Source organism: Herpailurus yagouaroundi, unplaced genomic scaffold, assembly GCF_014898765.1.
Source record: "Herpailurus yagouaroundi ecotype Mexico unplaced genomic scaffold, PumYag 29, whole genome shotgun sequence".
NCBI classification, from domain to species: Eukaryota; Metazoa; Chordata; class Mammalia; order Carnivora; family Felidae; genus Herpailurus; species Herpailurus yagouaroundi.
The window spans coordinates 17,830,447-17,853,821 of NW_024412377.1; the positions used below are offsets into that span (position 1 = coordinate 17,830,447).

Here is a 23,375-nt window from a genome sequence, read left to right on the forward strand (position 1 = left end):
GGAAATCACTTAGAATTTAGAGATTAAATCTGCAATACTTACAATTTGGATAATTTTAAGTGACATATAAACATCTAAAAACTTAGTATCCATATTTTCAAGTTTTCTTCATTAATATTTAGGAAGGTTTTACCTTTTTTCCTATATGCTCTTTATATTTCTTAGTAAAGTTTTATTTCTCCCTATTCTCCCCAAAAGGACTTTATGAATTATATTTGTCCATTCACTATTTTAATTGACCATAATTTTATGAATATTAATTTTGTATCCAACAAACTTAGTCCATACTGGTTCCTTTAGTTGTTTTTTAAATTATATATTTTTTAAAATTTATTTATTTTAAGAAAGAGATCAGGGGAGGGGCAATGAGAGAGGAAGACAGAGAGAATCCCAAGAAGCCTCTGGGGTGTCAGTGTAGAGCCCGACACAGGGCTCAAACTCACGCACCACGAGATCATGACCTGAGCTGAAACAGTCAGACACTCAACCAACTGAGCCACCCAGGCTCCCCTTAAATTATATAAATTTATCTGTAAATAATATTTGTCTCTAACACCTATCAAAAAATTGATTTCAATGTTAGTCCTTTAAAAACATATTTTTCCCCTTAATTTCACTACTATTTCCTTTTGCATCAAAGTAAAAGAGCCTATTGATTTCACTGAGAGAACAGAAATTCTCTATTCTTGTCAGGAATACATACTAAGTTCTGTCAAGTACCCTTTACATTTATTTTGTGTTCATACATGTTTTTCTTATTCAGTCCTTTTCATAGGCTGATGTATATTTTTTCAACATCTTCATTTTTATTTTTATATTCATCACAATACAGATCACTACATATTTTCTACTCACATAACCACAGGTAACTTAACAACAATACGTTCCTTAAAAGAAAATAAGCTTCTTTTTAAGGTGTAGCCTTGTATCTGCTAGAATGATTTCTCCTCTTGTCCTTTCTGTCACCCCAATAAATCTTTCAGTTCACATTTCCATGGTATCAGTAACTCATGCTAGTGTTTTTAAAATAGTTATGCATGCAGTGTTTTCTGCAATATTCTCCATAGTATTACAAGGTTGAGATGCCAGGAATTCCGCTGCTGTTGAAATAAACTACCAGAAAGTCTATATCAGAACCCCAGACTTTCTGGCACTCAAACGGAGTATGTAACTTTCAAGAAAAACAGTATTAAGATAATAATTCCCATCTTATAACAGATTGAAGTATTTTAGAAACCACTTTCCATTAGACCTGGACTACTGATATTGAGCCCAGAGTTAGAGCTACGTGGCAGTTCAGCTAGGGAATTTTTTTAGGGTGCTATTCTAAAAACTGTCATTTGATGACACATCATACTGCTGTAGACTTATTGTGTTTTTTCACATGGAACACTTAAAGCAAATTATACTAAATTACAGAGAAGAGATGATTCCGGGTGACAGTGTAAAGGGCTTTGATGCAGAGATATTGCAGGTTAAGTTCAGAGCTAGATACTGCTTTATGTAAGAGGAAACATATCCTGAGGAGCACGTTTCCATCTATTCAACTACTCACTTTTAAACAGGTCCCAATTGCTTTGGCAAAACATTGGTATTAAGGACTGAATTATGCCCCCACTGCCCAAATTCATATGCTGAAGCACTAATCTTCAATGTGAATGTAATCGGAGATAAGGTCTTTAAGGAGATAATTATATCATAAAGGTGAGACTCTAATCCAATAGGACTGATGTCCATACACAAAGAGGAAGAGGCCATGTGAGCACCAAGAGAGAAGCCACCATTTACAAGCCAGGAGGAGAGGTCTCAGCAGAAGTTAATCTAGATGGCACCTTGATCTTGGACTTCTAGGCTCCAGAACTGTGAGAAAATGAATTTCTGTTATTTAGGCCACACAGTCTGTGGCATTTTATTATGGCAGGGGAGCAGACTAATACAATCGAACTCAATTTCTATTTTGGAAACTATCACATAGGTCACACGTACTTAATGTCCACATAAATGAAGGCATTTTACCAGGAAAACAGAGGTTTACTGACTTATGTAATTCTAGGCTCTCTTATTCATGGCAGCTTACTAGAGCCTGAAGATAATTGTGATATTCATATGAACAATCATAAGCATGCCTTTTTCATGGATGACTAAAAGAATGAATCCAAGCATGTCAATCACAGAAGTTCTAATCATTGTCATTCTCATTGATGAAGTGTTACTGAAAAGCATAATATCTAGTTGGATGCAATCCCCAGATATATAGATGTATAGTGTGTGTGTGTGTGTGTGTGTGTGAGAGAGAGAGAGAGAGAGAGAGACAGAGAGACAGAGACAGACAGAGAGAGAGGGGGAGAGAGAATTAGACAATTCTAACAAATAATTTTGGTATACAAGCTTTATGGTGGAAAAAGGAAGAGGGGTTTTATCCATTTACGTTAGATATAGCTCCTCTCTATTTTGAGAATATAAAAAGTGCAGATAAGATAGTTCAGAGAAAAGAAATAATGACCCAAGACTGTCAGGTCATTGTATCTGTGACACCTGTATTTCTTGGTGTTTGATATGCCTTTCTCATTAAGACGGAAAATAAGTTGTGTAAAGAATGCATTCACATTGTTGTGTGAAAAGAATGCATGAGGGTACTGATCTGAAAAATAATGTGGTGTATTGCCTCTAAAGCAGTGATGCGAACAAGAAAGAAATAAAAGGCTGTAAGCACTTACATATTTCTTCTCATGTGCATCAAAAGCTAAAAAGAGCAGTAAAAGAAGACGATTTAGACCTATTTATACATCCAGTGTTTTTTTTTCCTGTAACAAAACAGTTCTAAAATCGCCCACTTGTATTTATCTTCCAGATTCTACTACTCATTAGTGATTTAATAATTGAAAATATATCTTTCGAGTTGTGGTTATCTTTGTCACAGAGGGTTCAGCTTAGAACAATTATTTAGATGTGATACGAATAAATCTGTGTTAACACAATTCACTAGAAAGCAGAATTTAGTGTGAAAGGGTTCCCCATGGGTCCTAATCTAAGATTTACTGATGTATTAAAATATTGAAAAAGCTTTGCCATACAAAAATCTCTAAAGTACATGTGAATTATAGCATTAAGAAAAAAAAAAAAAACAGAAAACAAACAGAAAGAAAACTCAACCAAACAGGAGGACGGTGGTACCTCAGGTAGACCTGCAGGGAGCATTTGGTTCAGGGCCTAAGATCTGGTCCTGAGAAGGGTGCCAAAACTCTTTTGCCAAAATAATACAAATATCATCAATCACAGGAGGGTTAATACATGCAGTCAAACTCACAAGTATCAATACAGGTAGAAGAAAACAGAAGGTATTATAAGAGATACAAATACTGTTGTTTTGGAAAGAATATTCCCTTTCTATAGATATATTCATATGAAAAGCCACATCACAACCAGAAGATTACCCAATGAGCTTTAAATAAAAATCAAAGTAGGGAGAATAGGGTGAATCATATTAGTGTCTATTGTCATTGTATTATGCTAATCTCATTCATCTATATGAACTAGAAGACCATAAGATATCGGTATATGCTTTTATCTGGGAGTGCTAATTACATGCTGACAAATTAAAACTTTCTACCCGATGTCCTCGTGGCTCTTCCCCTATTAACATGTTTCTTTTTTTCTTGTCCTTCAAACATCAGTAGACTAATAGTTTGCATTGAATGCTACCAGTTGCCTACTCAGCATCCTTTCCCACACTCATTTCCTGTTAGAACTCTGATTTTGAGGGTGCCTGGGTGGCTCAGTTGGTAGAGCATGCATTTCTTACACTCTGGGTCATGAGTTCAAGCCCCACATTAGGCATGGACCTACTTAAAAAAAAAAAAAGAAGAACTCTGATTTTGTTTAGGAATCCTCCCCTGTACATGAGAATGTATTCAGGGTGGCTGACTGCAGTCCCACCTAAAATAGGACTTGTTTTCAGGGATTACTGCCAGGGATTAGTTCCAATGTGTTTATGTTATTAACTCTGACTTATGAAATGCATAGTGAAATAGATTGAGTAACTTCTGGCAAATTTCTTATCTCTTAAGTGGAAACCAAAAGAGAAGGGCTTTCTCTCCCTGAGTATTATCGAATCTGGATATCACAGATAGAATGGCTACAGCTATTGTCAGACAAACCATCTTTTTTTACTACCCTAAGGATAGAGCCAATATTGGTAGTAACAAGCAAAGACATAAAAATAAGTTAGACGGTTGATGATGTCATTGACCTATTGAATCTAGTAAGCCTACATTTGAATAAAGCCTGCCATTAACTGTGAGCCATTTAAAGCTGTATTTATATTATAGCTGAAAATACTTTTCTGTTTTTTTAAGGTTGTCTATTTTGAAAGAGAGAGTGTATGTGCATGAGAGAGAGACCTGGGGTGGGGCAGAGAGAGAATCTGAATCAGGCTCCACACTGTCAGCACAGAGCCAGACGTGGGGCTCAACCTCATGAACTGTGAGATCATGACCTGAGCCGAAATCAAGACTTGGATCTTAGCTGACTGAGCCTCCCTGATGCTCCAGCTGAAAACACTTTTTAAGGAAAAGAAATTTGTAAAATATTCTCAGGACATTTCTCTTTTTGCATTTTCTTGTTTCTACTTAAGGGGGAGAAACAGCTCAAATTGAAGAATCTTTCCTTGGAATACTGTTTCTTTCTTCCCTTTTATCATTTTTTTTAGGGTTTAGTCATTAACCTATTAACTTTTCCTGTAACCACTCTTTCTATAGTTGACCTGATTAGATCCCATGGATTTAATTCTATCCATATGACCAAAACTTCTAGATACATTTCTCCAACCAGACCTCTAAAGGCTCCTGACTCCCATAACCAACTTCCCAGTTGACACAGCCATTTGTATCATCTCAGAGTGGTCATATACAATATATCTAAACTTTTTCTCCAAGTTCTCCCCCAGTGTGCCTTATTAGTGATAGCCTCCTTGATTTATAATTAATAGTGATAACATCTCTAGTGACCACTAGTGATTAACCACGAGTGATGAAGACCACTATCTCCAAACATAACCTGAGTTATCCTAATGCTCTCCAAACTCACAATCTTGAAAACTACAGTCCTTGTCTTAAGCACCACCATCTTATCCTTATTCTAAGGCAACAGAGTTTTTAAAAACAAAACCAAATCAGATTGTAACCCCCAGCTTAACACTGACAATGACTTCTCGTTGTCCAAAAATAAAATCGATTTTTACAGTATCGTGGAGAATCCTACGTAAAGCTGACTTTGCCTCTCTCTCTGACCTCAACTAAAACTACATTCATCCTACCTATGTAAAATCCAACCACTCTAGATTTTCTCTAGATTCTTAGTATCATTCATGTCCCAAAGCCTTGCCTATTTTTGCTAGTTCTTTATCAATCTGGGAAGAAACTTTACTTGCAGATCTTACCAGGAGTTTCACTTCAATTTCAGTTCAAACATTATCTTCTGAAAAGTTTTCCCTTCACTACCCAACCTAAAACAGTATCTGTTTCCAGTACTCTCTATAACATCACTCCTACAAATTCGTAAAATGCTCCAAACGTTCCAGGTTACCAGGCAAATGTTATGTTTTTAGTGCAGGCTTGATGGGCAATGCCATTTAAAATATCAACCCTTCACTGCATTACCATCTCTCCTAAAGTCTCCCTCTTTTATTTTTTGACATTTTATTACTGATGTCTCATGTAACATTTATTACATGTTCCTGTGGACCTCCTCACACAACACTTTAAGCTACTCGAGGGCTAGATTTTGTGGTTGTTTGTTCACTGTTGTATTACCACTGTCCAGGTACATTGAAAACATAACTGGTGATCCACAAATATTTTCAGATAAATCAACAAAATTCTCATTTTATTCATATTACTTAACACTCTGAAATAACTTTGTTAACTTATTTACTTTTGGACTTCTCCCTTAGGGAATAAACACTTTCAGAATAAAGAATTTCCTTGTCTAAATCACTGTATTATCTTCAGTTTAAAGACAACTGCCTGGCATATAATAAGCATCATGAATGTAGGTATGTGTGAATAATTAATTTCTTTGATAGTCATTTGACCGTGGAAGCTCGTGTTTGACTCAGTTTTGCTTAGATGATTTAGAGTTTGTTTTGGGGTGTGTTTTTCCCCAGTTCTTCCTTGGTTATGTAATAAAACATCATGGTTAAGTGAGCATTGTGGGGCTAGAAGGCCTGCCCTTGAATTCTGCCTCTTCCACTATCTCTGTGATCTACGGAAAGTTCTTTAACTGTTGAGTTCCTCAATTTTCCCATGCAAATAATGGTAACAATAACTGAATGAGCCATCATTAGACCAGTGCACAGCACACACCAACCTCTCAAGGTTATCTTGAGTGTTACTAATCCTATCTTTTACCCAGCATAGGCCTGTACCCACGGACGATGACAAGAGAGGTATTTAGGAACATCTCTTGCATCCATGCATTCCTAGGAACTGATTCGAAGTGAATTCAGATAATTTTCCATGGCCCAAATCATAATTCCTGCCTTAATATGGTCAAGCTCTACTGCTCACCACCGACTTTTCTGCTGATTTTTCTTTCCTTTACATTCAAGAGAACTAAAGGGTGCAATGGCCTAAGAATTCTCCCTCTCTGAGAGTCAATCAATCTCTCTCTCATAGACCTTTTTAGACTTTTTTGTAGACCTGGTGGGAATGTGATACCTTTCCATATATGAGGATGGGCTATGGAGTAAGAAAACATTTTTTTTTCCTCTGATTTGGTCCTATTTCCCAGCCCAACATATCAAGTTCTTTATCCTGAAGATCAGGACACAAGCTTGACAACAGTAAAAAGCAAACTTTCCTCTTCTAATTTTTCTGCTGTGTATATTCCTTGTGGAAATTCTTGGGGCAATCTGAACCTCACCCAGGTTGGGTTAAGCACTTCTGGTCCCTTGACATAACAATATCCAATAGTGCTCTAAACTTCACCATCTTTTACCTAAAATCTTATCATCTCTATTGCAGTAATAATAAACAACTTTGTTAAATGTATAAACCAATTTTCTGCAACAATGTTTCTTCTCATTTCCCCTTCCCTGATTCAACCCAACTTGCCAAAGAACAAAGATGAATTTTACTGTGTCTCTCCTATGATTTCACTCCCTTGCTCCCAAATTTTCAGTGGCTTTCCATATCTTACAGGATAACTTCCCACATCTTTGCCATTTAAAACCACATACCTACACACACTCTAATCCTTACTAACATTTCCAGCTTTTCTTTCCTCAGTTTGTATCTAAGCACCTGTGTTAGAGTCAAAGGGATCTGCTTCAAAGGAATACACACTGGGCTTTTTGTGTGTGTGTCTTCAGATAATCTTTTCCCCAACTTGGATAACATATTATCCTTATCTATCCAAACTCCCAGCTTGATATGTCACCCCTCCCTTTCTAAGCATTATAGCCTTGCACGATTTCCCTTTTCTCTGAATTTGATTTGTACTCTGAATTTAATTTGATTTGTAACATCTTACAGTATCTGTATGACATTATACTGTGATAACAGTCCTTCACCAGAATTTTTTGACTCCTTGTTAATAGAAAACTATTTTAAAATGATATTTTACAATACTTAGTACATTTTTCTCCTAAAAGAGTAAAATTAATTTTTCACAGAATGAGTGTCTAAGTGAAAAGTTAAATCAAACCCCTGTAGTTGTGAAACACAATGCTGAATAAAAAGTGCTATCCCCCAAATGATAGTCAGACCTAAGAAAACTGTGGCAAAAAAAATTTTAAGTATCCTCAGCATCTTTAAGCTTCATCTTTATACTCCCTGCCTTTACAGGGTTGATTTGGTATTCTCACTGTACCTCATTGAGTCAAAATACAGATACAGATATAGATATAGATACAGATATATATGATATAGGTATAGATATAGAGATATAGATAGATGATAGATAGATAGATAGATAGATAGATAGATAGATAGATAGGGAAATGGTAGGACTGAGAATCATAGAAAAGACAATGATATTTTAATAAGGGTAATTTTTATAAGAAAAGTTGGAACTGGTTTTCTATCCTAAATGTCTTGTCTTTGTAGTGGTTCTTCACAAAGAAAATCAGTGCAATATGTATATATGCTGTTTTTATTAATAGTCATGAACAAATAGTTAAGGTTAATACAGCATAAATATACTGGAGTGGCTGTTCAGCATGACATAACCTCCTTTCCTTGAAAACTGTCCTCTCACCAAAAAGAGGGATCTAGGAAATTCTGAAATGTTTTTTTGTTTTTTTTTTTTTTAGTGTATCTATATTGAGAGAGAGCACACACGAGCGAGTGGAGGAGGGGCACATAGAGAGGGAACGAGAATCCCAAGCAGGCTCCACACTCTCAGTACAGAGCCTGATGTGGGGTTCAAACTCACAAACTGTTGAGATCACGACCTGAGTCAAAATCAAGAGTTGGACGCTTAACCATCTCAGCCGTCCAGGCACCCCTAAAAATTGTTTTCCTTATGCCATTTGCTCTCCACCTCACTGACGGGGGTTTTAATTTTTTGATTTAAACATTTTCCACTGGAATTTTGACAGTATTTCTCAAAATTAGATTCCAATAGTGTTGCAACTGAGGAATTCTAAACTTGGAAACTCTGTGGTCTTCTTCCCCTATGTATATGGAAAGGTGGTAGGTATAAGCATTAGAAAGACAGGTTACTAAGAGACAATGCTAACAGTGATATGCTAAGAAATGAGGAGAGTTAATACCTAGCTACAGAGTGCTACAGCCTCTGAAGACTGTAACATAACCCTGTCCACTTGTAATAAAATCCATTTGCTTAATCTAGTTCAAGGTACTTTCTGTTATTTGCAATCAAAAGTGTTTCCAGCTAAGGCAGATATATTTTGAAATACTCCCTAGGGAAATTACACACATTATTAGGGTTATGTTGCTGAAGTTCCAAAGGTCCAGCAAGAAATTCACAGGTAAGAAACTGGAAAGGTGTAAACCTTAACTTTAAGGTTGGATTTTGTACAACTAATATTGGTACGTATGGTAGATTATCAAAAAAGTTAGAATGTTTATAATATAATAGGAAATTCAGTATTACCGAAACTCATGGGGAGAGACTACAATATATTCAGTATTCTGGAACAAGGTATTTATTATATTTTATCACTAATGATAAGGTGGTCAGCACCCTTTATGTTTCTTCAGAGTATTACAAATCCAAATATTTTGAGGTAGATGTTAAAACCACATTATAATATGAGTGATATATACTGTGACTTTCAACTTTTGGAGAGCTGAATTTTCTGATGCATTCACCACAGTTTTCTTTTGCCTCACATAGCGCAGGTTGGGTTCTTAAAATTTCATTTTGTTTATACCATGTATGAACAATATAATGTCAGAAATAAAGATAGGTTATGGGTTTTCTCTTTGATTTATACAAAAAATATAATTGAATAAATTATTACTCTTTTTGTATACTGTATGGATCTGCCATATATTATATGTATTATATATACATTATATGTTATAGTGTATATATACACCATATACAGTATATATTATATATTATAGTATATATATAATTGTGTCTGTATACACACACACACATATATATATATTATAATTACATATAACTGTGTCTGTGTGTATACACACACAGATACACACACACACACACACACACACACGTCTCCTTTACATCAGTTCTCTGAGGTAGTAATTTATATTTATATTTATCCAAAGTACAGAAGGAACTGAGATGCATAAAGTTTAAAAATACTGTTCAGGGCTACAATGTTAATGAATTGTTGAGCAGCAAGGATATTAACAAGGTCAGTAAAATACACTGCTTTTCTATAACAAATCCAAAATCATGTCATTTAGCTCTCAGCGTCAGATTCTATGAGAAATTGATAGCAATATAAACTCTCTAGCTTCCATTTCACAACACAAATTCAAAGCAATCTTTGTGAAGGGGAAAAAAAGGTTACATTAAAAAAAATTACTGGGGCATCTGGGTGGCTCAGTCGGTTAAGCGTCCGACTTTGGCTTGGGTCATGATCTCACAGTTCATGAGTTCAAGCCTGCGTCAGGCTCTGTGCTGACAGTGCAGAGCCTGGAGCCTCCTTTGGATTCTGTGTCTCCCTCTCTCTTTGCCCCTCTCCTGCTTATGCTCTGCCTCTCTCTCTCTCTCATATCAATAAATGTTAATTTTTTTAAAATTACTGGTACTGGTACACACACACACACACACACACACACTAACACACATATATATTTCTCTTTTTGTGTAACTCAAAATAGGAATTATTATTTTTTTCATTTTTATATATTTTTGAGAGAGAGAGAGAGAGAGAGAGAGAGAGAGAGAGAGGGCACACATGAGCGTGGGAGGGGAGAGAGGGAGAGGGAGACACAGAATCCGAAGTGGTCTGTGCTGACAGCAGCAAGCCTATGTGGGGCTCAAACTCACAAACCACGAGATCATGACCTGAGCCGAAGTAGGACACTCAACAGACAGAGCAACCAGCTGTCCCTCAAATGGGAATTATTAAAACACTTTCAATATTAAAGTATTTGGAGAAGGGGAAAACAGCACTCCTTAAATTCAATAAATGGCACAGCTGAAAAAATACGGCGATGTATGCCACCAAGAGAGATGATAATTACTTTTTTCCTTTTTAATATGCACAGAGGGATAAAGACATATAATAAAATGGAAAAAGTAAACATCACCACATTGTTTGGTATTTAATCATTACTTTTATGTGTTTGTTAATAAGACTAAAAAATTATGAAAACTTCTTCTGCATCATCTTTTTCCTATCCTAATGGTATACTTTATCAAAATGCTGTAATAAGGTAAATGGAAAGGTATTTCCACACATTATGGTTTACTTGCATTTTTCCTTGAATAATTGTCATAAACCTGATATGACACGTGTTATTTATGTCATTTAATTTTGGAGAGGCTTCAGATAGCTGGGAAATGTCTGCTGTAGAACTGGTATCTCAAAGCTTTAAACGCACTTTGGCTAGAAGAAACTTCCTTTGAAATAAAGTACAGTTAGCTCTTGCTGCTTAGTTCTAAAGCATTAACTAAATTAGTAGGTTTTTGCTGGCAGATACAGATGTCCATCCCGTTTAATTTCTACATACTTTATGTCTTTTAAAGTATGAATACATAGAGCATTTTTAAATGTTTCTATTAATAATAAAATGGATTTAACTTATAATTATTCCCTTGACTACCTTCAATTAAAAAAACATGCATATTTATATTTTCAGCTTTAGTATTTAAAATATCTGATTTTAATAATGTATAATTTATATTCCATATTATAAGGGTAATAGAGTCATTACAGAAAATATACACAAACTAAAAAGTTCAAGGAATGGAAGCAAATCATATATAATAAATGGTACTTCTGTAAACAATATATTATTTTTACACCTTATTCATTTTTTCTATGATTTATTTTCTTCAGTTTTGTATTCACAGTTCCATGTAATATTTCAGCTTTTCACTTAATGTAAGTTCTTTCATGCATTGTAAGAATGTTATATATCTCAATTAGAAAGTATATAAGGTTCAACTATTTTAATGCATCATAGTTTAGTTAGTCCTTCATCCGTGGATAAACACTTGTTTTGAATATATTGCTACTAATAACGTTGCTACAATGAGCATCTCTGCATATAAATTTTCATCACATTCAAGTTCCACTATTTGAATTATTGAGCCAAAAGTTATTGGCAGTTTAAATGCTGTTCATATGCATCAAACCAGAGAAACCAAGGTTTTAATTTCTTTATGATATGTGGTCTCATTATATCCTTGGTGAATAGTGTTTTTCACCACTATTCTGAAAGGGAAAAAAAAATCCCATTTAATATCCCATTAGTGTCTGCAAACCAAAATGAATTTAAGCAAAAACATGACAGGCTCATTTCAGAAGTATCTCCTAGATCTAAGTGTCCACATGCAGTCTGTCTTTCCTGCCACTGCAACATTTTTCTTCCATAATATCCCATCCACACCTGTCATACTTCTGGAACCTCACTCGAGGCACACCAGTATGAACTGGCCTTATTACAACCTAATCACACCCCACCCATAATACATGGAATCGCTGAAGAAGACACAACATTAAGTCTACCAAAAATGCATAAATCCCTTCAATTAAAACTCTGCAGGGCCATTTTCATGTTGAACATACAGACTTATGGCTAATATTCTTTGTGCTAATGTGATTATTTGTGCAAATTAAACTCTTTTAAATTCTTCTTCTGAAATTTCACTGTGCAATACTAATAGGAAAGAAAACATCTCTGCTGAAATGATAGTTAACTTGTGACTATTACTATACATTTATTTCCACATTTACTATGTCCTCCAAAGTCATTTTCAGTCATTTTTGTATACCTTCTCCCATCTATATTCTAGACATTGAAGAAATGGTGTATTTAAGTCTTTGTACCATCGGTGTGATTCTTGATAATAGAAACAATCAAACACCATCAACAAAAAACACCATCGCATTAAGCAACTTTTCCAAAAATACTACTTTTGTGAGGAAACTAATATTTTTTTTGAAAATGTCATCAAAAATAGTTGGTTTCTCCATGAGGACAGGTGCAGTATTTATTTACTCTAGGCTCAAATCTGAAATTTAATGCACCCATCCATTTTCAAATGAAAAACTCGAACATTTTTTCTAGTTTTATATCCTTTGCTGTCACATATTTCATGGTAGATCTTGGTTTCTTCCAGGCTAAAATTAGTTAAAAGTTTATTTGGGGGATTATCTTTTGATCATAAAAGTATGGCACACTAAAACAAACAGTCTCAAAACAACTTATGCTAGTTCAGGGAAACTGTAGTCATTGGGAAAATAATCTAGTCTTTCCTGAATTATTAGTTGGTTCTATAACAGTGATACAATAAGGCCAATCCACTCTCAATTCAATGACTGGGAGGTTGGTGTAAAATTCTACTCAGGTAGCGATGTTATATGTGTTAACAGCTAGTCTCTTGGAAACAAACACATTGAGAGAGCAATCTTCGAATATGCTGTTCATTCAAAATGAAAATATTATCAAGGCCTATTCTCTCACTTTGCCATTCAAGTAGATTCACACAGAATTTCACTTACAAAACTAATCCTTATTTACAATCCACTGCATACTAGCACTGTAGTGAGTAAGGGAGATACACGTCGCTCTTACACACAGGGCCCATGCCTTCACAACACTCATTCAAAATAAACAAATGCACACAGACATACACACATATGAACATGAATTAGAAGCTGTTCTGAGAACTCTCCAATTGTGCTGAGATATTATAGTTGTGATTTGATAATGGAAGGGAGGTCAGAGAAGTTTCTATTGAGAAAGTATCAGCCACAATGAGGTTGGAGAAATGTGTGCCGTGGAAGGGAAATAATTTCTAGGCAAAGGGTACAGCTGTATGGGATGTACAAAGTCACTGTGGTGGAAGGAAGTGTGACAATTTTGCTGTATGGGATGTCAAAGTCACTGTGGTGGAAGGAAGTGTGACAATTTTGCTGTATGGGATGTGCAAAGTCACTATGGTGGAAGGAAGTGTGACAATTTTCAGGCCACTGTGGCTGAAGCACAGAGAAAAGATGGCCCAATATGTGGTAGAGGCCATGGGTATACAGCTGGAGTTAGGTAGATTAAATGCGATGCCATTCTATGTCAAAACCTATGCTAGGTTTATTTCTGAATTTAGTAAGGACACAGACCAGACATATTTAGACTGACATGAAACAAAATTATGTATCATACATGTAGCAGTAATTATTCTTTTTCTTTAAAGTTTATTTTATGTATTTATTTGGGTGGGGGTAGAGCAGAGAGAGGAGAGAGAGAGAAAATCCCAAGCAGGCTCCACACTGCCCAGCAGAGAGCCTGATGTGGTGTTTGAACACACGAACCATGAGATCATGACCTGAGCCAAAACCAAGAGTTGGAAGCTTAACCAACTGAGCCACCCAGGCGCCCCTGTAGGAGTCATTGTTCTAAATGTAGCATATAGTTTGCTATTATCAAAGAAAATAAAAGCACTGAAAAATCCAAAGAGATTCCCTGTTTATGACATGAAAAAGGACCAGACACCTTGGAAGTGAAAATTTAAATAGACTTAGAAACTCGGGATAAATCTGTTTGTAAAACCAATTCACAAGAAATCTCAGGAAATCCTCACAACACAAAATGGAACAGGCAAAACTGGAAACTGATGGACAACCTGTCTCACTGCTACTCTGGCCACTCACCTGTGCTCAGAAAAGAGGCTTGGACTCTTGGCCAAAAGAGGAGAAGGAGGAAATCTTTGGCACCAGCAAGAGGCAGCTTGAACTGAGTCTGAAACACGAAGGTGGGGGGTACTCAAATATGAAAAGGTGAAGGGTAGAAATTTTAAGCTGGTCAGCCTCAGCCAGGCCCTAGTGGTGACAGGGAGAAAGGAAACAGGAGAAAACACAGCAGATTCCTAAATGCAGCCCCATCCTCATGAAATTTAGGAAAGAAAAACAATGGGAAATGATAATTCAGGCAAATACCCAGAAGACAAATAGTTCTTTAATTTAAAGAGCTATATTTGGCTCAAGGAAGTATGTAAAACTGGACAGAAATATACAGAAATTTTAAGGGTGTATGTGCCTAACAAACAGCCCAAAAGATGTACCACAAAAATTAATGAAGTTATAGGGAGATATTGAGCCATCCTTGACTTAACAGAAGACTTTATTCTCTATTGTTCATTGTGTAATCAAACAAGAAAAATGACAGAGATTTTATTGCATGCCCATTAACAATCTTGACCTAATCTGCATTTCTGTATCACATAATTAAAGAATACATTTTTTTCTCTTATATAAAGGAACTGTTTATGAAAACTAATCTTATATTAGGTCATAATGCATTCTCAAGAAGTTCAAAGACTTAATGTACAGACCACCTTCACTGAATAGAAAAGAGGTACATGAAAAATGAATCACCATCAAAAAGTGGAAATCCATGCAGTGTTGACTGATCACCATTGGAGCAAAATACTGATAAAGTTTAAGCTACAATTTTTTCAGGAGACAACTGAAAGGTCAGATGATTGAGCTTATGGCAGAGTCTGAGACTGGTAGTTCTGTGATCATCGTAGAAACTTGATCCTTTTTGCTTTTCATTGCTCGATAGCCACACTGGAATACAGTCTGCATTTTCTAGTTTCCTTGCACTCAGGTATGATTATACATAGGATTTCTGGCCAGTGCAACTTGGCATAGGTGAGTTAGTTACCTTACGTCACGAGAACATAAGGCATACCCTATGGAAGGGGGACCATACAATAGAGCAGTTCCTGGCAATTCTAAACTAAAATTCTTGCTATACTGGGGTGCCTGGGTGGCTCAGTCAGTTGAGCGACCGACTTCAGCTCAGGTCATGATTTCATGAGTTCGAGCCCTGAGTCGGGCTCTATGCTGGCAGTTCAGAGCCTGGAGCCTGCTTCATATTCTGTGTCTCCTCTCTCTGCCCCTCCCCAGCTTGCACTCTGTCTGTCTGTCTCTCTCTCTTGCTTAGAAATAAACATTTAAAAAACTTTTAAATAAAAAAATAAAAATAAATGAGTAACCTACCAAAAAGTGGAAATTTTATTGGAGTAGAATCACCCATTAAACAGTGAAAATGGAGACTCTTGGGTGGCTCAGTTAATTAATTATCTGACTCTTGATTTGGGCACAGGTCATGATCTCATTAGCCCATGTTGGTCTCTTTCCTGACAGTGCAGAGCCTGCTTTGGATTCTCTCTCTCTCTCTCTCTCTCTCTCTCTCTCTCTGCCCCTTCCTTCCCTGTTCACATACTTGCTCTCTCTGTTTCTCAAAATAAATAACTAAACTTAAAAAATAGAAAAATTATTTCCTTAATAGCTATCTGGTCATTATGCATGAATGTCTTGTGTCAGTTTGGCTCTTATCATCTAGAATTAAAGGTCTGAATCCTAAATTGTTTACTTACCCATTGGATCATCACACAGTATTCTTTATCACAGAACTTTCCTAAACAACTATTTGTAAAATAAAGAAAATCCAGGAAAAAAATAATTGATGAAGAAAAAACTTTAATAAATGGGAAAATAATAAATATAAACATGCCACAGTGTCATGTGAAATATGCTAGGTAAATCTGCAATGGATTCTAGACATCAAACCATGGTGGAAAATTAACTCGTTAAACAAAACAGCAAGGAGTTAATATGAAATCACAGGGTGAGCAAACAGTCCTACAGGGTTTGTCATTCCATATGTAACCCGGCAATATTTTCAGAGGTTTCACACACACACACACACACACACACACACACACACACACACACAGAAAAATAAACCACAGGCTTCAAAAAGACTCTTGCTCTTTAAGGAACAAAATTCATCCTTAGAAAAAATATATAGTTATGTGCTTTTGCATTTGAGTTCTATAAGTTTGCATAAAGTTTCTGTAAATTCACTAATAAGTAGACTTTTGTCATAAATCATTAAAGCAATATGTAAATCTGGCACTATGTTTAGAATTAAGAATTCCCAGCAAATGAATTTATACTAAATTGAATATGGGATTTACCATACACTTATTCTTAGGGCATGTCTTTAATCGATTTTCCTAAACAATTTGTCAATTTATTCAATTCTTAAGGGAAAGAACTAAGAAATGTTTGTGACAGAACAAAGGAAAAATAGTTGATTGACTAATGTTTTTACAATACAGTTGAAATAATTATGTTGATGGAACAAAAATAACTTAATATGCTCTGAAAGGAAAACTTGAGAGCCATTCATCACAAAACCAAATCCATAATCTAAGGCTTAAGTTAATTTGCAATTGTTGAATAGAAATCTACTAGTTAGAGTACATATTTTCTAATATTCAGTCTATTGTGCAGGACTTTTGAGTTTAAATTAAATTTTATTTCATAAATTTGGTACGTATACATACTTATGTGTACGTTTGCCTCAGTATTTTAACCTACATCACTTAAACAGTGCAAGACACATAAATGTTTGGTAAGTGATGCTAGGTTGTTATTACCTTGACAATAAGGCTTCCTTTTTTACCCCAGGAAATCTGGCTGGATTAGACATTTTACAATTAAAAATACATTTTTTTTTAAATGTTTGACAAACCCTATGCCTCAAAATGCATATACCCATTTGTCCTGACAACTCTATTAGAGTTGCTTAACTTTTTTTATTTTCCTTTTAATGTTATTAAAAAATATAAAATACATTTTAAAAGTTTCTCAGGATCAGAACACCAATTTTTTTTTTTCATTTGTTCTAACCAACAAAAAACCTTTTGGCAACTAGTCTAGTTGCTCCTGCACCATTTGAAAGGATAAACAGGTGAAAATTTACACGCTTCTATTCTCACCTCTCTTGCTTACATTCCTACCATTTTAGAATCACTTCAGTATAAAAATCAGTAATGTTTTTGATGGTTTTCTTGGTGGCAGACACGGCTCTAAAAGTTTGACATATATATTATTTTAATCCTTATAATAACTCTATGAAGTATGCATTAAAGGCCCTGCTTTACAGATTACATTAAGTACATTAAGAAATAATGAAGTTTATGTTATGTTTTCAATGTCACAAAGCTAATAAGAGGTGGAACTAGGATTTGTACAAAAGAAACTGTGACTCTCAGGAAATCACTTTCCCAACAGATAAGTAATATACTATTTGTCCTGTATCATACAGACCCTTGAAGGAATGGATATTGTAGGATGTAAATAAACATTTGGAACCTCGTATATAAACTCCCTTTAGAATGTCTAGTAAGAGGCATTTGGGTGGTTCAGTTGGTTAAGCGTCTGACTGTTGATTTAGGCTCAGGTCATGATCTCACAATTCCACGGGATGGAGCCCCACGTCAGGCTCCATGCTGACACTGTGGGTCCTGCCTGGGATTCTCTCTCTCCCTCTCTCTCTCTGCCCGACCCCTGCTCGTTGCTCGTGTTCTCTCTCTCTCTCTCAAAATAAATAAAAGTTAAAAAAACTTAATAAAATGTCTATTAAATTCAACTGAATAGTTTACAGACTACTTTATAATGAACTCCATGATTTTGCCTTGGATGTCTACAATAGGACACTGCTCATATCAGAGTAGAATAGTTATGATCCCCAACTTTGGATCCAAATCCCTGTTCCATAACTTACTCATCATATGACTTTAGGCTAGTTTTTTAGTGCCCTTGCCTCAGTCTCCTGACATGTTGGATAAGAATAATAACAGACAAGTCTCATAGTCTTATGAGACTAAGTTGATGTATGGAAAATACTTGGGAAAAAAATGCCTAACACAATATCCACTCCGTAAGTATTTTCAATCAATTATGTGCTAGGGATATCCAACAAGATTATGGCGATAGATGATAGATAGATAGACAGATAGATAGATGGATAGATAGATGACAGGCAGACAAAAGATGGAAAAGGGTGCATACACACCCTACATATTTCATGGATTCTAGCAATTCTAATGCCATCACCAGCATATCTCCAAGTTTGGGAGTATACAATCTTCTCATCCTCACTCATGGCTCTAAGTTGGTACTCTTATCTATTAATTCAATGCTGGGACCAACTTGCCTTATTGCTGTTGCCCTATTCCACTTTATTCTAAAATAATATTCAATCCTTCTACTTCAATTCCCCAATTCCCTCACTAGCAATTTATCATTTTATATGACATGTGACTGTTCCCACAATGCCAATCGAATCCTTCAACTGGAGATCTAGCACTCGTACAGTGGTTGATTTTCCCTTCTGTTGCTCTCCTACCCTCTATATCTTTTTCTGTTCTAATGCAGAGCAGTTCAAACTCCTGATTCCAATTAGGTCATATCCTCAGAACCTAAGCTTTCTCTCCAAAATATTTATTAGGGTACTGCCTAAGCAGTGTAGCCCCAGCATGGTGGGAGAGTTTTTCACTGGCTGGCATGAGTAGATATGTGATAGGAGTAGGATATCTGTATCATGGGGCAAGAATCTCTCTTCTCATTTGATCATGAGCCCTTTCCACATATTACTAGTACATAGTTGTTGTACTGATACATTTCTGAATAAAATGATCATGAAATAAACTCTGTTATTTGATGTCACATCATGAGGAACCCACTTAAGAAGCATTTAGACCTTTTTGCTAAATTTGGATAGGAAAGAAGGAGAAGGAGGAGAAGGAAGAAAAAAATAAAAAGTTTAATGCTAACTTGAAACTGGGATAATTCATTGAACTTTTAAATAGCTGTGCCCTAGTGAAGAACTCATTATCACCACACTGTACATTTAACAGCTAATTTATCCCAACAGGCCCACCTAATACTGCAATAATATTTTAAATCAGATGTTCTCTGGTAATCATACTGAGATCCATTTATTTCAGGAAACCTGTTCCAAACAAGTACTCAGGCCAAAATTATTTTTTTCCATGATCTGTGGACTCAAATTCATGGGTTTAACCTGGAATTTTATGAGTACTTGAACAGACTCAAATAGCATTTTGAGATGGAGTGCTGGCCCTAACCACTCGCCCTTGGGAAGTCTATTCCATGTGTACAAGAAGTGTATTTCTGTTTGGGTAAAGTACAAGTGATGTTTCCAAACTTTCGGTTGCTAAAACATTAGCTTTGCCATCTGTTATCTAGGGCATTAATTCCTCCTCAATCAGCAGCACAGGAACTTGGGGGCTTGTCAAAAACTAAAGCTTAAAATTACAGTCCTGCTTCAGACTTCTGATATTAACCAGTAAATCTAAGAATCTCATTAATCATCTATCTTTTCAGTTTCTCTGAAAAAAAAAGTTTGACTATATTCCCTCAGCTGCCTAAGCATATTTTCTTTAAAATGTTTTAATGTTTATTTTTGAGAGAGAGACATAGTGTGAGTGGGGGATGGGAAGAGAGAGAGGGCGACACAGAATCCGAAAGATTTCAGGCTCTGAGCTGTCAGCACAGATCCCAACGTGGAGCCTGAACTCATGAGCTGTGAAATTATGACCTTAGCTGAAGTTGAATACTTAATGGACTGAGCCACCCAGGCGCCCCTGGTGGAGGATGCGGGCATCATATTTTTACAAATTATAATTTGACAGCATTCATTCAGCTGACTGAAGAACAAGAGAATTCCATCTGAAAAACACATCTGCATCCCTAATAAGAACTTATTTGAAGGTACTGGTTATCTCCCTTACTCACGGATTCATCAGTCACTTACTGTGTTCAGACTCCATACCAAACACTGTGATTGATGCTGGAGCCAGTGGAAAAAGTTAAGAGACAGCACCTGTCTCTCAGAGTTCAAAGCAGAGCACAGAACCTGATTCCATAAAATAGATATGACTCGATGGACAACACTGAGGTAGCAGAGAACTAGAAGTGAAAACCCAAGTACTATCAGAATCACAGGGAATAGAGTAGTTGAGCCTGTACTGATTGGGATGAGGATATGGGTAACTGGAATTCGTGCTCAAAGAAATGATGTGCAAATGTGACCCAAAGCATGTGTCAAATTTAGAAATGGGAGGTAGATAATAATATGGGAAAAAAAATATGTTTTCCAGAATTCATTTCTTGGAGAGGTGCTATCTTTGTTTGAAATAAATATTTGGATTATTTGCTAAGGTGTGTGTTGGGGGGGCGGCCGGCGGTAAAATTCTACTGTTCTGAGGAGACCCATTTGCTACAATGCTTCACGTTAAGTTGCCTGAAGCTGGCAATCAATAAACTACTTCCTGCTCTGCCCTATACAGTGCTCTAATAATTCTTCTAATTTAGACCTTTTTTTGTTTAAATGTTAATGTTGTTTTTGGTCATGCCTAAAAACTGGTATCTACATCCATTAAAAAAAGATAAGCATATTCCTTAGATGCATTCTGTTTAAATTTAAGATGGAGTGTTCTATCTCGTGGGCTTTTCATAAAGCATGCAGATGTTTAACTCACCACAGAGCCCTAGACACAATGCTTTCACATTCTGACTGCATCTTGCATTTTAAGAATGGCTATTTTAGCTAATACATGTTTATTGGATACACCATTATGGGGAAATTACTCAAATTCATCAAGTACTCAACTTCTATTTCCTGAGAAGACCATCAGTTTAGGTCTTTAGAAAGTAATATAAATACCCAGTAATACAACGTAGATTACAAGAAGCTATATTGTGCTTTGTGCTGAAAAAAAGAAATTGGTAAATACTAGGTTTAAAAATCGTACCACTCTTTCCATCTAGCCCCCACTCTCACCCTTACAGATAAAGTGAGAGCTCTAGTATTTTGTAGATGAGAAGCACTTTACACAGATGAGGAATAAAATGCCCGGAAAATTCTAGTGCTGCTAGAGGATACTTTTGTTGTTGTAGTTTACAGTTCACTGGGTTTTTTGTTCAAGGAATTAAAATTGAAGTTAATTATAAAAAGGAATTGTAGGGCATGGCTCAGTTGGTTGACCATCTGACTCTTGATTTCAGCTCAGGTCATGATCCCAGGGTTGTGGGATCAAGCCCCATGTTGGGCTCGGTGCTGATCATGGAGCCTGCTTGAGATTCTCTCTCTTTCTCTACCCTCTCTCCTGCTGTCTCTCTCTCTCTCTCTCTCTCTCTCTCTCTCTCTCTCTCAAATAATAAATATGTAATTAATTAATTTTTAAAAAGGCATTATAAATATTAGGGCTTTTTTAGGTTAAATCCATGGGACCTAGTATAGAGATGCATGATGGCCCTTGATTGCTGGGAGGTGATCTCTAGATCCTGGATAGAAGTCCTGCCAGATAGGAATGTGTTTGTTTTACCAGAACTTTGGCTGCCAGACAGTCTTAACAATGTAAATTTATGATGGATGATTTTAGGGTCTAAAGGTACTAGCCCAAACTTTTGGGAGAGGCTGCAAGGTGAAGGTCAGCCAAGAAGGCAGAACCGGTTAAAACTTTATCAACACCAAAAGGCTCTGGTTGCATACTGTAACCCCTCAAGAATAGAAAGAGGTAAAAATTTGCATGACCCCACAGAGAGGGATCCACTGGAAGCTCCAACTTCAGACCCCTTCTGGGTCCTGCCCTGGATGTCTCTTCCCTCGGCTGAATTTAGTTCGTATCCTTTCACCGTAATAAAGTGTAAATGTAAATATCAGGTTTTCACTGAGTTCTGTGAGTCTTTCTAGTGAACTATCAAAGCTGAGGGAGGTTCAGGGGGACTCTCAAATTTATGTTCAGCTGATCTAAAGCAAGGGTTTATCCTGGGACTCCCAATTTTACAGCTGATATTTGAAATGAGGGCAGTCTTGGGGAACCGGGATCATAAAATTTCCTCCCTGTGGGCCATGATTTCTGAATTTTCTTTGCCCACAGCATGAGGAGGCAAAGTATTACATACCTTTCTTAAGGGGAGGTATACAAGACAGGGAAAAGGAGAATACTTTATATTTCCTAAAATATTGTTCATTATTCTTCTTTAAAGGCTTAGCAGACTCTATTTGGTTTCCAGCAAGATCTGGGATTCTTCCCTCTCCTATTTATTGGCTCTATGACCTTGAATTTGTATTTTAGTCTTTATTTCAAATAAACTTCGTGAAGATTAAATGGTATAATGCCTATCAACCTTTTAGTTTTAATACTTCTGTCAAGTTTAAGAAATCTGGTCTCCCATTCTAAAAATACACCTTTTTCTGATTATGGCCTTCCTTCTACTCTTCTCATTTTCGGATGAAGAAATAGCTACAAACTGTGAACTTTCTCCAGACGGAATAATAGGGAGAGAGAAGCCTAAATAAATAGTTCTTACCCAAAAACATTCCTACACCTGTTACTTATAATTGATCTTTTTCTTGTTAAAATACAAAATGAAAATAAATAAAATATACTTAGAGAAAAATATATTTAGAGATATTGTGTGCAATATTAATTCATTAAATGCCAACCCTAAGAATAACTTAAATACTTAAAACATTAAAAGAAATCTCATAGATGTTTCAAGTTAAATAGGGGTACTTTTATTTAAGTTTATTTGTTGAGAGAGAGAGAGAGAGAGAGAGCAAGTATAAGCTGTGGCAGAGAGAGAAGGAGAGAGAAAGAATCCCAGGCAGGCTCCACACCATCATTATGGTGTATATATACATCATACACCAGAAGGCATTATGTATATGTCATCTCTCCCTATGTGCTGCTGTAGCATTAGAATTTACATATGTAAATTTACATACATACATACATACATAATGGAATGGAATGGAATGGAATGGAATGGAATGGAATGGAATGGAATGGAATGGAATGGAATGGAATGGAAT

At 36.1% G+C, this 23,375-nt stretch overlaps 1 protein-coding gene across 1 annotated transcript in view; it reads right to left on the bottom strand.

The window, feature by feature from the left end:
• Positions 1 to 23,375, bottom strand: part of CDH12 (cadherin 12) — a 1,058,455-nt gene that overhangs the window by 883,627 nt on the left and 151,453 nt on the right. The gene's annotated exons all lie outside the window — the stretch shown is intronic.